This window comes from Coregonus lavaretus (genome assembly GCF_964263955.1).
Source record: "Coregonus lavaretus genome assembly, chromosome: 6".
In the NCBI taxonomy this organism is placed as follows: Eukaryota; Metazoa; Chordata; class Actinopteri; order Salmoniformes; family Salmonidae; genus Coregonus; species Coregonus lavaretus.
In genome coordinates this window covers 18,184,207-18,200,079 of record NC_139993.1, presented here as the reverse complement: position 1 = coordinate 18,200,079, position 15,873 = coordinate 18,184,207, and positions in this window count along the sequence as shown.

Genomic DNA, 15,873 nt, shown 5'->3' with positions numbered 1-15,873 from the left:
AATGTTCATGGAACTCAGCTTGAAACGTACTTGCAGACTTAAAAACCCTTGCCTATTGTAGATCGCGCCTGTCCTTCCAGTGCTGAACGAAAACCAATGATTTTGGACCCTGTTTTCATGCGAAATGGCTAAAATAAATATTTCACGTTTGTTTCACTCAAACAGTGTCTCCTGTCATATGCTGAACTGGTCGCATTGTGGATTTGGCCTAAAACATGATTTTGGACAATGTTCATGGAACTCAGCTTGAAACGTTCTTGCAGACTTAAAAACCCTTGCCTATTGTAGATCGCGCCTGTCCTTCCAGTGCTGAACGAAAAACAATGATTTTGGACCCTGTTTTCATGCGAAATGGCTAAAAGAAATGTTTCACGTTTGTTTCACTCAAACAGTGTCTCCTGTCATATGCTGAACTGGTTGCATTGGGGATTTGGCCTAAAACATGATTTTGGACAATGTTCATGGAACTCAGCTTGAAACGTACTTGCAGACTTAAAAACCATTGCCTATTGTAGATCGCGCCTGTCCTTCCAGTGCTGAATGAAAAACAATGATTTTGGACCCTGTTTTCATGCGAAATGGCTAAAATAAATATTTCACGTTTGTTTCACTCAAACAGTATCTCCTGTCATATGCTGAACTGGTCGCATTGTGGATTTGGCCTAAAACATGATTTTGGACAATGTTCATGGAACTCAGCTTGAAACGTTCTTGCAGACTTAAAAACCCTTGCCTATTGTAGATCGCGCCTGTCCTTCCAGTGCTGAACGAAAACCAATGATTTTGGACCCTGTTTTCATGCGAAATGGCTAAAAGAAATGTTTCACGTTTGTTTCACTCAAACAGTGTCTCCTGTCATATGCTGAACTGGTTGCATTGGGGATTTGGCCTAAAACATGATTTTGGACAATGTTCATGGAACTCAGCTTGAAACGTACTTGCAGACTTAAAAACCCTTGCCTATTGTAGATCGCGCCTGTCCTTCCAGTGCTGAACGAAAAACAATGATTTTGGACCCTGTTTTCATGCGAAATGGCTAAAAGAAATGTTTCACGTTTGTTTCACTCAAACAATGTCTCCTGTCATATGCTGAACTGGTTGCATTGGGGATTTGGCCTAAAACATGATTTTGGACAATGTTCATGGAACTCAGCTTGAAACGTTCTTGCAGACTTAAAAACCCTTGCCTATTGTAGATCGCGCCTGTCCTTCCAGTGCTGAACGAAAAACAATGATTTTGGACCCTGTTTTCATGCGAAATGGCTAAAAGAAATGTTTCACGTTTGTTTCACTCAAACAGTGTCTCCTGTCATATGCTGAACTGGTCGCATTGTGGATTTGGCCTAAAACATGATTTTGGACAATGTTCATGGAACTCAGCTTGAAACGTACTTGCAGACTTAAAAACCCTTGCCTATTGTAGATCGCGCCTGTCCTTCCAGTGCTGAACAAAAAACAATGATTTTGGACCCTGTTTTCATGCCAAATGGCTAAAATAAATGTTTCACGTTTGTTTCACTCAAACAGTGTCTCCTGTCATATGCTGAAGTGGTCGCATTGTGGATTTGGCCTAAAACATGATTTTGGACAATGTTCATGGAACTCAGCTTGAAACGTACTTGCAGACTTAAAAACCCTTGCCTATTGTAGATCGCGCCTGTCCTTCCAGTGCTGAATGAAAAACAATGATTTTGGACCCTGTTTTCATGCGAAATGGCTAAAATAAATGTTTCACGTTTGTTTCACTCAAACAGTGTCTCCTGTCATATGCTGAACTGGTCGCATTGGGGATTTGACCTAAAACATGATTTTGGACAATGTTCATGGAACTCAGCTTGAAACGTACTTGCAGACTTAAAAACCCTTGCCTATTGTAGATCGCGCCTGTCCTTCCAGTGCTGAACGAAAAACAATGATTTTGGACCCTGTTTTCATGCGAAATGGCTAAAAGAAATGTTTCACGTTTGTTTCACTCAAACAGTGTCTCCTGTCATATGCTGAACTGGTTGCATTGGGGATTTGGCCTAAAACATGATTTTGGACAATGTTCATGGAACTCAGCTTGAAACGTACTTGCAGACTTAAAAACCCTTGCCTATTGTAGATCGCGCCTGTCCTTCCAGTGCTGAACGAAAAACAATGATTTTGGACCCTGTTTTCATGCGAAATGGCTAAAAGAAATATTTCACGTTTGTTTCTCTCAAACAGTATCTCCTGTCATATGCTGAACTGGTCGCATTGTGGATTTGGCCTAAAACATGATTTTGGACAATGTTCATGGAACTCAGCTTGAAACGTACTTGCAGACTTAAAAACCCTTGCCTATTGTAGATCGCGCCTGTCCTTCCAGTGCTGAACGAAAAACAATGATTTTGGACCCTGTTTTCATGCGAAATGGCTAAAAGAAATGTTTCACGTTTGTTTCACTCAAACAGTGTCTCCTGTCATATGCTGAACTGGTTGCATTGGGGATTTGGCCTAAAACATGATTTTGGACAATGTTCATGGAACTCAGCTTGAAACGTACTTGCAGACTTAAAAACCATTGCCTATTGTAGATCGCGCCTGTCCTTCCAGTGCTGAATGAAAAACAATGATTTTGGACCCTGTTTTCATGCGAAATGGCTAAAATAAATATTTCACGTTTGTTTCACTCAAACAGTATCTCCTGTCATATGCTGAACTGGTCGCATTGTGGATTTGGCCTAAAACATGATTTTGGACAATGTTCATGGAACTCAGCTTGAAACGTTCTTGCAGACTTAAAAACCCTTGCCTATTGTAGATCGCGCCTGTCCTTCCAGTGCTGAACGAAAACCAATGATTTTGGACCCTGTTTTCATGCGAAATGGCTAAAAGAAATGTTTCACGTTTGTTTCACTCAAACAGTGTCTCCTGTCATATGCTGAACTGGTTGCATTGGGGATTTGGCCTAAAACATGATTTTGGACAATGTTCATGGAACTCAGCTTGAAACGTACTTGCAGACTTAAAAACCCTTGCCTATTGTAGATCGCGCCTGTCCTTCCAGTGCTGAACGAAAAACAATGATTTTGGACCCTGTTTTCATGCGAAATGGCTAAAAGAAATGTTTCACGTTTGTTTCACTCAAACAATGTCTCCTGTCATATGCTGAACTGGTTGCATTGGGGATTTGGCCTAAAACATGATTTTGGACAATGTTCATGGAACTCAGCTTGAAACGTTCTTGCAGACTTAAAAACCCTTGCCTATTGTAGATCGCGCCTGTCCTTCCAGTGCTGAACGAAAAACAATGATTTTGGACCCTGTTTTCATGCGAAATGGCTAAAAGAAATGTTTCACGTTTGTTTCACTCAAACAGTGTCTCCTGTCATATGCTGAACTGGTCGCATTGTGGATTTGGCCTAAAACATGATTTTGGACAATGTTCATGGAACTCAGCTTGAAACGTACTTGCAGACTTAAAAACCCTTGCCTATTGTAGATCGCGCCTGTCCTTCCAGTGCTGAACAAAAAACAATGATTTTGGACCCTGTTTTCATGCCAAATGGCTAAAATAAATGTTTCACGTTTGTTTCACTCAAACAGTGTCTCCTGTCATATGCTGAAGTGGTCGCATTGTGGATTTGGCCTAAAACATGATTTTGGACAATGTTCATGGAACTCAGCTTGAAACGTACTTGCAGACTTAAAAACCCTTGCCTATTGTAGATCGCGCCTGTCCTTCCAGTGCTGAATGAAAAACAATGATTTTGGACCCTGTTTTCATGCGAAATGGCTAAAATAAATGTTTCACGTTTGTTTCACTCAAACAGTGTCTCCTGTCATATGCTGAACTGGTCGCATTGGGGATTTGACCTAAAACATGATTTTGGACAATGTTCATGGAACTCAGCTTGAAACGTACTTGCAGACTTAAAAACCCTTGCCTATTGTAGATCGCGCCTGTCCTTCCAGTGCTGAACGAAAAACAATGATTTTGGACCCTGTTTTCATGCGAAATGGCTAAAAGAAATGTTTCACGTTTGTTTCACTCAAACAGTGTCTCCTGTCATATGCTGAACTGGTTGCATTGGGGATTTGGCCTAAAACATGATTTTGGACAATGTTCATGGAACTCAGCTTGAAACGTACTTGCAGACTTAAAAACCCTTGCCTATTGTAGATCGCGCCTGTCCTTCCAGTGCTGAACGAAAAACAATGATTTTGGACCCTGTTTTCATGCGAAATGGCTAAAAGAAATATTTCACGTTTGTTTCTCTCAAACAGTATCTCCTGTCATATGCTGAACTGGTCGCATTGTGGATTTGGCCTAAAACATGATTTTGGACAATGTTCATGGAACTCAGCTTGAAACGTACTTGCAGACTTAAAAACCCTTGCCTATTGTAGATCGCGCCTGTCCTTCCAGTGCTGAACGAAAAACAATGATTTTGGACCCTGTTTTCATGCGAAATGGCTAAAAGAAATGTTTCACGTTTGTTTTACTCAAACAGTGTCTCCTGTCATATGCTGAACTGGTCGCATTGTGGATTTGGCCTAAAACATGATTTTGGACAATGTTCATGGAACTCAGCTTGAAACGTTCTTGCAGACTTAAAAACCCTTGCCTATTGTAGATCGCGCCTGTCCTTCCAGTGCTGAACGAAAAACAATGATTTTGGACCCTGTTTTCATGCTAAATGGCTAAAATAAATGTTTCACGTTTGTTTCACTCAAACAGTGTCTCCTGTCATATGCTGAACTGGTTGCATTGGGGATTTGGCCTAAAACATGATTTTGGACAATGTTCATGGAACTCAGCTTGAAGCGTACTTGCAGACTTAAAAACCCTTGCCTATTGTAGATTGCGCCTGTCTTTCCAGTGCTGATCGAAAAACAATGATTTTGGACCCTGTTTTCATGCGAAATGGCTAAAAGAAATGTTTCACGTTTGTTTCACTCAAACAGTGTCTCCTGTCATATGCTGAACTGGTCGCATTGGGGATTTGGCCTAAAACATGATTTTGGACAATGTTCATGGAACTCAGCTTGAAGCGTACTTGCAGACTTAAAAACCCTTGCCTATTGTAGATCGCGCCTGTCTTTCCAGTGCTGAACGAAAAACAATGATTTTGGACCCTGTTTTCATGCGAAATGGCTAAAAGAAATATTTCACGTTTGTTTCACTCAAACAGTGTCTCCTGTCATATGCTGAACTGGTCGCATTGTGGATTTGGCCTAAAACATGATTTTGGACAATGTTCATGGAACTCAGCTTGAAACGTACTTGCAGACTTAAAAACCCTTGCCTATTGTAGATCGCGCCTGTCCTTCCAGTGCTGAACGAAAAACAATGATTTTGGACCCTGTTTTCATGCGAAATGGCTAAAATAAATGTTTCACGTTTGTTTCACTCAAACAGTGTCTCCTGTCATATGCTGAACTGGTCGCATTGGGGATTTGGCCTAAAACATGATTTTGGACAATGTTCATGGAACTCAGCTTGAAACGTACTTGCAGACTTAAAAACCCTTGCCTATTGTAGATCGCGCCTGTCCTTCCAGTGCTGAACGAAAAACAATGATTTTGGACCCTGTTTTCATGCGAAATGGCTAAAAGAAATGTTTCACGTTTGTTTCACTCAAACAGTGTCTCCTGTCATATGCTGAACTGGTTGCATTGGGGATTTGGCCTAAAACATGATTTTGGACAATGTTCATGGAACTCAGCTTGAAACGTACTTGCAGACTTAAAAACCCTTGCCTATTGTAGATCGCGCCTGTCCTTCCAGTGCTGAACGAAAAACAATGATTTTGGACCCTGTTTTCATGCGAAATGGCTAAAAGAAATAGTTCACGTTTGTTTCACTCAAACAGTATCTCCTGTCATATGCTGAACTGGTCGCATTGTGGATTTGGCCTAAAACATGATTTTGGACAATGTTCATGGAACTCAGCTTGAAACGTACTTGCAGACTTAAAAACCCTTGCCTATTGTAGATCGCGCCTGTCCTTCCAGTGCTGAACGAAAAACAATGATTTTGGACCCTGTTTTCATGCGAAATGGCTAAAAGAAATGTTTCACGTTTGTTTCACTCAAACAGTGTCTCCTGTCATATGCTGAACTGGTCGCATTGTGGATTTGGCCTAAAACATGATTTTGGACAATGTTCATGGAACTCAGCTTGAAACGTTCTTGCAGACTTAAAAACCCTTGCCTATTGTAGATCGCGCCTGTCCTTCCAGTGCTGAACGAAAAACAATGATTTTGGACCCTGTTTTCATGCGAAATGGCTAAAATAAATGTTTCACGTTTGTTTCACTCAAACAGTGTCTCCTGTCATATGCTGAACTGGTTGCATTGGGGATTTAGCCTAAAACATGATTTTGTACAATGTTCATGGAACTCAGCTTGAAGCGTACTTGCAGACTTAAAAACCTTCACCTATTGTAGATCGCGCCTGTCTTTCCAGTGCTGATCGAAAAACAATGATTTTGGACCCTGTTTTCATGCGAAATGGCTAAAAGAAATGTTTCACGTTTGTTTCACTCAAACAGTGTCTCCTGTCATATGCTGAACTGGTCGCATTGTGGATTTGGCCTAAAACATGATTTTGGACAATGTTCATGGAACTCAGCTTGAAACGTACTTGCAGACTTAAAAACCCTTGCCTATTGTAGATCGCGCCTGTCCTTCCAGTGCTGAACGAAAAACAATGATTTTGGACCCTGTTTTCATGCGAAATGGCTAAAATAAATATTTCACATTTGTTTCACTCAAACTGTGTCTCCTGTCATATGCTGAACTGGTTGCATTGGGGATTTGGCCTAAAACATGATTTTGGACAATGTTCATGGAACTCAGCTTGAAGCGTACTTGCAGACTTAAAAACCCTTGCCTATTGTAGATCGCGCCTGTCTTTCCAGTGCTGATCGAAAAACAATGATTTTGGACCCTGTTTTCATGCGAAATGGCTAAAAGAAATGTTTCACGTTTGTTTCACTCAAACAGTGTCTCCTGTCATATGCTGAACTGGTCGCATTGTGGATTTGGCCTAAAACATGATTTTGGACAATGTTCATGGAACTCAGCTTGAAACGTACTTGCAGACTTAAAAACCCTTGCCTATTGTAGATCGCGCCTGTCCTTCCAGTGCTGAACGAAAAACAATGATTTTGGACCCTGTTTTCATGCGAAATGGCTAAAAGAAATATTTCACGTTTGTTTCACTCAAACAGTATCTCCTGTCATATGCTGAACTGGTCGCATTGTGGATTTGGCCTAAAACATGATTTTGGACAATGTTCATGGAACTCAGCTTGAAACGTACTTGCAGACTTAAAAACCCTTGCCTATTGTAGATCGCGCCTGTCCTTCCAGTGCTGAACGAAAAACAATGATTTTGGACCCTGTTTTCATGCGAAATGGCTAAAAGAAATGTTTCACGTTTGTTCTTACTCAAACAGTGTCTCCTGTCATATGCTGAACTGGTCGCATTGTGGATTTGGCCTAAAACATAATTTTGGACAATGTTCATGGAACTCAGCTTGAAACGTTCTTGCAGACGTAAAAACCCTTGCCTATTGTAGATCGCGCCTGTCCTTCCAGTGCTGAACGAAAAACAATGATTTTGGACCCTGTTTTCATGCGAAATGGCTGAAATAAATGTTTCACGTTTGTTTCACTCAAACAGTGTCTCCTGTCATATGCTGAACTGGTTGCATTGGGGATTTGGCCTAAAACATGATTTTGGACAATGTTCATGGAACTCAGCTTGAAGCGTACTTGCAGACTTAAAAACCCTTGCCTATTGTAGATCGCGCCTGTCTTTCCAGTGCTGATCGAAAAACAATGATTTTGGACCCTGTTTTCATGCGAAATGGCTAAAAGAAATGTTTCACGTTTGTTTCACTCAAACAGTGTCTCCTGTCATATGCTGAACTGGTCGCATTGTGGATTTGGCCTAAAACATGATTTTGGACAATGTTCATGGAACTCAGCTTGAAACGTACTTGCAGAATTAAAAACCCTTGCCTATTGTAGATCGCGCCTGTCCTTCCAGTGCTGAACGAAAAACAATGATTTTGGACCCTGTTTTCATGCGAAATGGCTAAAATAAATATTTCACGTTTGTTTCACTCAAACAGTGTCTCCTGTCATATGCTGAACTGGTCGCATTGGGGATTTGGCCTAAAACATGATTTTGGACAATGTTCATGGAACTCAGCTTGAAGCGTACTTGCAGACTTAAAAACCCTTGCCTATTGTAGATCGCGCCTGTCTTTCCAGTGCTGAACGAAAAACAATGATTTTGGACCCTGTTTTCATGCGAAATGGCTAAAAGAAATATTTCACGTTTGTTTCACTCAAACAGTGTCTCCTGTCATATGCTGAACTGGTCACATTGTGGATTTGGCCTAAAACATGATTTTGGACAATGTTCATGGAACTCAGCTTGAAACGTACTTGCAGACTTAAAAACCCTTGCCTATTGTAGATCGCGCCTGTCCTTCCAGTGCTGAACGAAAAACAATGATTTTGGACCCTGTTTTCATGCGAAATGGCTAAAATAAATGTTTCACGTTTGTTTCACTCAAACAGTGTCTCCTGTCATATGCTGAACTGGTCGCATTGGGGATTTGGCCTAAAACATGATTTTGGACAATGTTCATGGAACTCAGCTTGAAACGTACTTGCAGACTTAAAAACCCTTGCCTATTGTAGATCGCGCCTGTCCTTCCAGTGCTGAACGAAAAACAATGATTTTGGACCCTGTTTTCATGCGAAATGGCTAAAAGAAATGTTTCACGTTTGTTTCACTCAAACAGTGTCTCCTGTCATATGCTGAACTGGTCGCATTGGGGATTTGGCCTAAAACATGATTTTGGACAATGTTCATGGAACTCAGCTTGAAACGTTCTTGCAGACTTAAAAACCCTTGCCTATTGTAGATCGCGCCTGTCCTTCCAGTGCTGAACGAAAAACAATGATTTTGGACCCTGTTTTCATGCGAAATGGCTAAAAGAAATGTTTCACGTTTGTTTCACTCAAACAGTGTCTCCTGTCATATGCTGAACTGGTTGCATTGGGGATTTGGCCTAAAACATGATTTTGGACAATGTTCATGGAACTCAGCTTGAAACGTACTTGCAGACTTAAAAACCCTTGCCTATTGTAGATCGCGCCTGTCCTTCCAGTGCTGAACGAAAAACAATGATTTTGGACCCTGTTTTCATGCGAAATGGCTAAAAGAAATATTTCACGTTTGTTTCACTCAAACAGTATCTCCTGTCATATGCTGAACTGGTCGCATTGTGGATTTGGCCTAAAACATGATTTTGGACAATGTTAATGGAACTCAGCTTGAAACGTACTTGCAGACTTAAAAACCCTTGCCTATTGTAGATCGCGCCTGTCCTTCCAGTGCTGAACGAAAAACAATGATTTTGGACCCTGTTTTCATGCGAAATGGCTGAAATAAATGTTTCACGTTTGTTTCACTCAAACAGTGTCTCCTGTCATATGCTGAACTGGTTGCATTGGGGATTTGGCCTAAAACATGATTTTGGACAATGTTCATGGAACTCAGCTTGAAGCGTACTTGCAGACTTAAAAACCCTTGCCTATTGTAGATCGCGCCTGTCTTTCCAGTGCTGATCGAAAAACAATGATTTTGGACCCTGTTTTCATGCGAAATGGCTAAAATAAATGTTTCACGTTTGTTTCACTCAAACAGTGTCTCCTGTCATATGCTGAACTGGTCGCATTGTGGATTTGGCCTAAAACATGATTTTGGACAATGTTCATGGAACTCAGCTTGAAACGTACTTGCAGAATTAAAAACCCTTGCCTATTGTAGATCGCGCCTGTCCTTCCAGTGCTGAACGAAAAACAATGATTTTGGACCCTGTTTTCATGCGAAATGGCTAAAATAAATATTTCACGTTTGTTTCACTCAAACAGTGTCTCCTGTCATATGCTGAACTGGTCGCATTGGGGATTTGGCCTAAAACATGATTTTGGACAATGTTCATGGAACTCAGCTTGAAGCGTACTTGCAGACTTAAAAACCCTTGCCTATTGTAGATCGCGCCTGTCTTTCCAGTGCTGAACGAAAAACAATGATTTTGGACCCTGTTTTCATGCGAAATGGCTAAAAGAAATATTTCACGTTTGTTTCACTCAAACAGTGTCTCCTGTCATATGTGGATTTGGCCTAAAACATGATTTTGGACAATGTTCATGGAACTCAGCTTGAAACGTACTTGCAGACTTAAAAACCCTTGCCTATTGTAGATCGCGCCTGTCCTTCCAGTGCTGAACGAAAAACAATGATTTTGGACCCTGTTTTCATGCGAAATGGCTAAAATAAATGTTTCACGTTTGTTTCACTCAAACAGTGTCTCCTGTCATATGCTGAACTGGTCGCATTGGGGATTTGGCCTAAAACATGATTTTGGACAATGTTCATGGAACTCAGCTTGAAACGTACTTGCAGACTTAAAAACCCTTGCCTATTGTAGATCGCGCCTGTCCTTCCAGTGCTGAACGAAAAACAATGATTTTGGACCCTGTTTTCATGCGAAATGGCTAAAAGAAATGTTTCACGTTTGTTTCACTCAAACAGTGTCTCCTGTCATATGCTGAACTGGTTGCATTGGGGATTTGGCCTAAAACATGATTTTGGACAATGTTCATGGAACTCAGCTTGAAACGTTCTTGCAGACTTAAAAACCCTTGCCTATTGTAGATCGCGCCTGTCCTTCCAGTGCTGAACGAAAAACAATGATTTTGGACCCTGTTTTCATGCGAAATGGCTAAAAGAAATGTTTCACGTTTGTTTCACTCAAACAGTGTCTCCTGTCATATGCTGAACTGGTTGCATTGGGGATTTGGCCTAAAACATGATTTTGGACAATGTTCATGGAACTCAGCTTGAAACGTACTTGCAGACTTAAAAACCCTTGCCTATTGTAGATCGCGCCTGTCCTTCCAGTGCTGAACGAAAAACAATGATTTTGGACCCTGTTTTCATGCGAAATGGCTAAAAGAAATATTTCACGTTTGTTTCACTCAAACAGTATCTCCTGTCATATGCTGAACTGGTCGCATTGTGGATTTGGCCTAAAACATGATTTTGGACAATGTTCATGGAACTCAGCTTGAAACGTACTTGCAGACTTAAAAACCCTTGCCTATTGTAGATCGCGCCTGTCCTTCCAGTGCTGAACGAAAAACAATGATTTTGGACCCTGTTTTCATGCGAAATGGCTAAAAGAAATGTTTCACGTTTGTTTCACTCAAACAGTGTCTCCTGTCATATGCTGAACTGGTCGCATTGTGGATTTGGCCTAAAACATAATTTTGGACAATGTTCATGGAACTCAGCTTGAAACGTTCTTGCAGACTTAAAAACCCTTGCCTATTGTAGATCGCGCCTGTCCTTCCAGTGCTGAACGAAAAACAATGATTTTGGACCCTGTTTTCATGCGAAATGGCTGAAATAAATGTTTCACGTTTGTTTCACTCAAACAGTGTCTCCTGTCATATGCTGAACTGGTTGCATTGGGGATTTGGCCTAAAACATGATTTTGGACAATGTTCATGGAACTCAGCTTGAAGCGTACTTGCAGACTTAAAAACCCTTGCCTATTGTAGATCGCGCCTGTCTTTCCAGTGCTGATCGAAAAACAATGATTTTGGACCCTGTTTTCATGCGAAATGGCTAAAAGAAATGTTTAACGTTTGTTTCACTCAAACAGTGTCTCCTGTCATATGCTGAACTGGTCGCATTGTGGATTTGGCCTAAAACATGATTTTGGACAATGTTCATGGAACTCAGCTTGAAACGTACTTGCAGAATTAAAAACCCTTGCCTATTGTAGATCGCGCCTGTCCTTCCAGTGCTGAACGAAAAACAATGATTTTGGACCCTGTTTTCATGCGAAATGGCTAAAATAAATATTTCACGTTTGTTTCACTCAAACAGTGTCTCCTGTCATATGCTGAACTGGTCGCATTGGGGATTTGGCCTAAAACATGATTTTGGACAATGTTCATGGAACTCAGCTTGAAGCGTACTTGCAGACTTAAAAACCCTTGCCTATTGTAGATCGCGCCTGTCCTTCCAGTGCTGAACGAAAAACAATGATTTTGGACCCTGTTTTCATGCGAAATGGCTAAAAGAAATGTTTCACGTTTGTTTCACTCAAACAGTGTCTCCTGTCATATGCTGAACTGGTTGCATTGGGGATTTGGCCTAAAACATGATTTTGGACAATGTTCATGGAACTCAGCTTGAAACGTACTTGCAGACTTAAAAACCCTTGCCTATTGTAGATCGCGCCTGTCCTTCCAGTGCTGAACGAAAAACAATGATTTTGGACCCTGTTTTCATGCGAAATGGCTAAAAGAAATGTTTCACGTTTGTTTCACTCAAACAGTGTCTCCTGTCATATGCTGAACTGGTCGCATTGTGGATTTGGCCTAAAACATGATTTTGGACAATGTTCATGGAACTCAGCTTGAAACGTTCTTGCAGACTTAAAAACCCTTGCCTATTGTAGATCGCGCCTGTCCTTCCAGTGCTGAACGAAAAACAATGATTTTGGACCCTGTTTTCATGCGAAATGGCTAAAAGAAATGTTTCACGTTTGTTTCACTCAAACAGTGTCTCCTGTCATATGCTGAACTGGTTGCATTGGGGATTTGGCCTAAAACATGATTTTGGACAATGTTCATGGAACTCAGCTTGAAGCGTACTTGCAGACTTAAAAACCCTTGCCTATTGTAGATCGCGCCTGTCTTTCCAGTGCTGATCGAAAAACAATGATTTTGGACCCTGTTTTCATGCGAAATGGCTAAAAGAAATGTTTCACGTTTGTTTCACTCAAACAGTGTCTCCTGTCATATGCTGAACTGGTCGCATTGTGGATTTGGCCTAAAACATGATTTTGGACAATGTTCATGGAACTTAGCTTGAAACGTACTTGCAGACTTAAAAACCCTTGCCTATTGTAGATCGCGCCTGTCCTTCCAGTGCTGAACAAAAAACAATGATTTTGGACCCTGTTTTCATGTGAAATGGCTAAAATAAATGTTTCACGTTTGTTTCACTCAAACAGTGTCTCCTGTCATATGCTGAACTGGTCGCATTGTGGATTTGGCCTAAAACATGATTTTGGACAATGTTCATGGAACTCAGCTTGAAACGTACTTGCAGACTTAAAAACCCTTGCCTATTGTAGATCGCGCCAGTCCTTCCAGTGCTGAACGAAAAACAATGATTTTGGACCCTGTTTTCATCCGAAATGGCTAAAAGAAATGTTTCACGTTTGTTTCACTCAAACAGTGTCTCCTGTCATATGCTGAACTGGTTGCATTGGGGATTTGGCCTAAAACATGATTTTGGACAATGTTCATGGAACTCAGCTTGAAACGTTCTTGCAGACTTAAAAACCCTTGCCTATTGTAGATCGCGCCTGTCCTTCCAGTGCTGAACGAAAAACAATGATTTTGGACCCTGTTTTCATGCGAAATGGCTAAAATAAATATTTCACATTTGTTTCACTCAAACAGTGTCTCCTGTCATATGCTGAACTGGTTGCATTGGGGATTTGGCCTAAAACATGATTTTGGACAATGTTCATGGAACTCAGCTTGAAGCGTACTTGCAGACTTAAAAACCCTTGCCTATTGTAGATCGCTCCTGTCTTTCCAGTGCTGATCGAAAAACAATGATTTTGGACCCTGTTTTCATGCGAAATGGCTAAAAGAAATGTTTCACGTTTGTTTCACTCAAACAGTGTCTCCTGTCATATGCTGAACTGGTCGCATTGTGGATTTGGCCTAAAACATGATTTTGGACAATGTTCATGGAACTCAGCTTGAAACGTACTTGCAGACTTAAAAACCCTTGCCTATTGTAGATCGTGCCTGTCCTTCCAGTGCTGAACGAAAAACAATGATTTTGGACCCTGTTTTCATGCGAAATGGCTAAAATAAATGTTTCACGTTTGTTTCACTCAAACAGTGTCTCCTGTCATATGCTGAACTGGTTGCATTGGGGATTTGGCCTAAAACATGATTTTGGACAATGTTCATGGAACTCAGCTTGAAGCGTACTTGCAGACTTAAAAACCCTTGCCTATTGTAGATCGCGCCTGTCTTTCCAGTGCTGATCGAAAAACAATGATTTTGGACCCTGTTTTCATGCGAAATGGCTAAAAGAAATGTTTCACGTTTGTTTCACTCAAACAGTGTCTCCTGTCATATGCTGAACTGGTCGCATTGTGGATTTGGCCTAAAACATGATTTTGGACAATGTTCATGGAACTCAGCTTGAAACGTACTTGCAGACTTAAAAACCCTTGCCTATTGTAGATCGCGCCAGTCCTTCCAGTGCTGAACGAAAAACAATGATTTTGGACCCTGTTTTCATCCGAAATGGCTAAAATAAATGTTTCACGTTTGTTTCACTCAAACAGTGTCTCCTGTCATATGCTGAACTGGTTGCATTGGGGATTTGGCCTAAAACATGATTTTGGACAATGTTCATGGAACTCAGCTTGAAACGTTCTTGCAGACTTAAAAACCCTTGCCTATTGTAGATCGCGCCTGTCCTTCCAGTGCTGAACGAAAAACAATGATTTTGGACCCTGTTTTCATGCGAAATGGCTAAAATAAATGTTTCACGTTTGTTTCACTCAAACAGTGTCTCCTGTCATATGCTGAACTGGTTGCATTGGGGATTTGGCCTAAAACATGATTTTGGACAACGTTCATGGAACTCAGCTTGAAGCGTACTTGCAGACTTAAAAACCCTTGCCTATTGTAGATCGCGCCTGTCTTTCCAGTGCTGAACGAAAAACAATGATTTTGGACCCTGTTTTCATGCGAAATGGCTAAAAGAAATATTTCACGTTTGTTTCACTCAAACAGTGTCTCCTGTCATATGCTGAACTGGTCGCATTGTGGATTTGGCCTAAAACATGATTTTGGACAATGTTCATGGAACTCAGCTTGAAACGTTCTTGCAGACTTAAAAACCCTTGCCTATTGTAGATCGCGCCTGTCCTTCCAGTGCTGAACGAAAAACAATGATTTTGGACCCTGTTTTCATGCGAAATGGCTAAAATAAATGTTTCACGTTTGTTTCACTCAAACAGTGTCTCCTGTCATATGCTGAACTGGTCGCATTGTGGATTTGGCCTAAAACATGATTTTGGACAATGTTCATGGAACTCAGCTTGAAACGTACTTGCAGACTTAAAAACCCTTGCCTATTGTAGATCGCGCCTGTCCTTCCAGTGCTGAACAAAAAACAATGATTTTGGACCCTGTTTTCATGCGAAATGGCTAAAATAAATGTTTCACGTTTGTTTCACTCAAACAGTGTCTCCTGTCATATGCTGAACTGGTCGCATTGTGGATTTGGCCTAAAACATGATTTTGGACAATGTTCATGGAACTCAGCTTGAAACGTACTTGCAGACTTAAAAACCCTTGCCTATTGTAGATCGCGCCAGTCCTTCCAGTGCTGAACGAAAAACAATGATTTTGGACCCTGTTTTCATGCGAAATGGCTAAAATAAATATTTCACGTTTGTTTCACTCAAACAGTGTCTCCTGTCATATGCTGAACTGGTCGCATTGGGGATTTGGCCTAAAACATGATTTTGGACAATGTTCATGGAACTCAGCTTGAAGCGTACTTGCAGACTTAAAAACCCTTGCCTATTGTAGATCGCGCCTGTCCTTCCAGTGCTGAACGAAAAACAATGATTTTGGACCCTGTTTTCATGCGAAATGGCTAAAATAAATATTTCACGTTTGTTTCACTCAAACAGTGTCTCCTGTCATATGTTGAACTGTTCGCATTGTGGATTTGGCCTAAAACATGATTTTGGA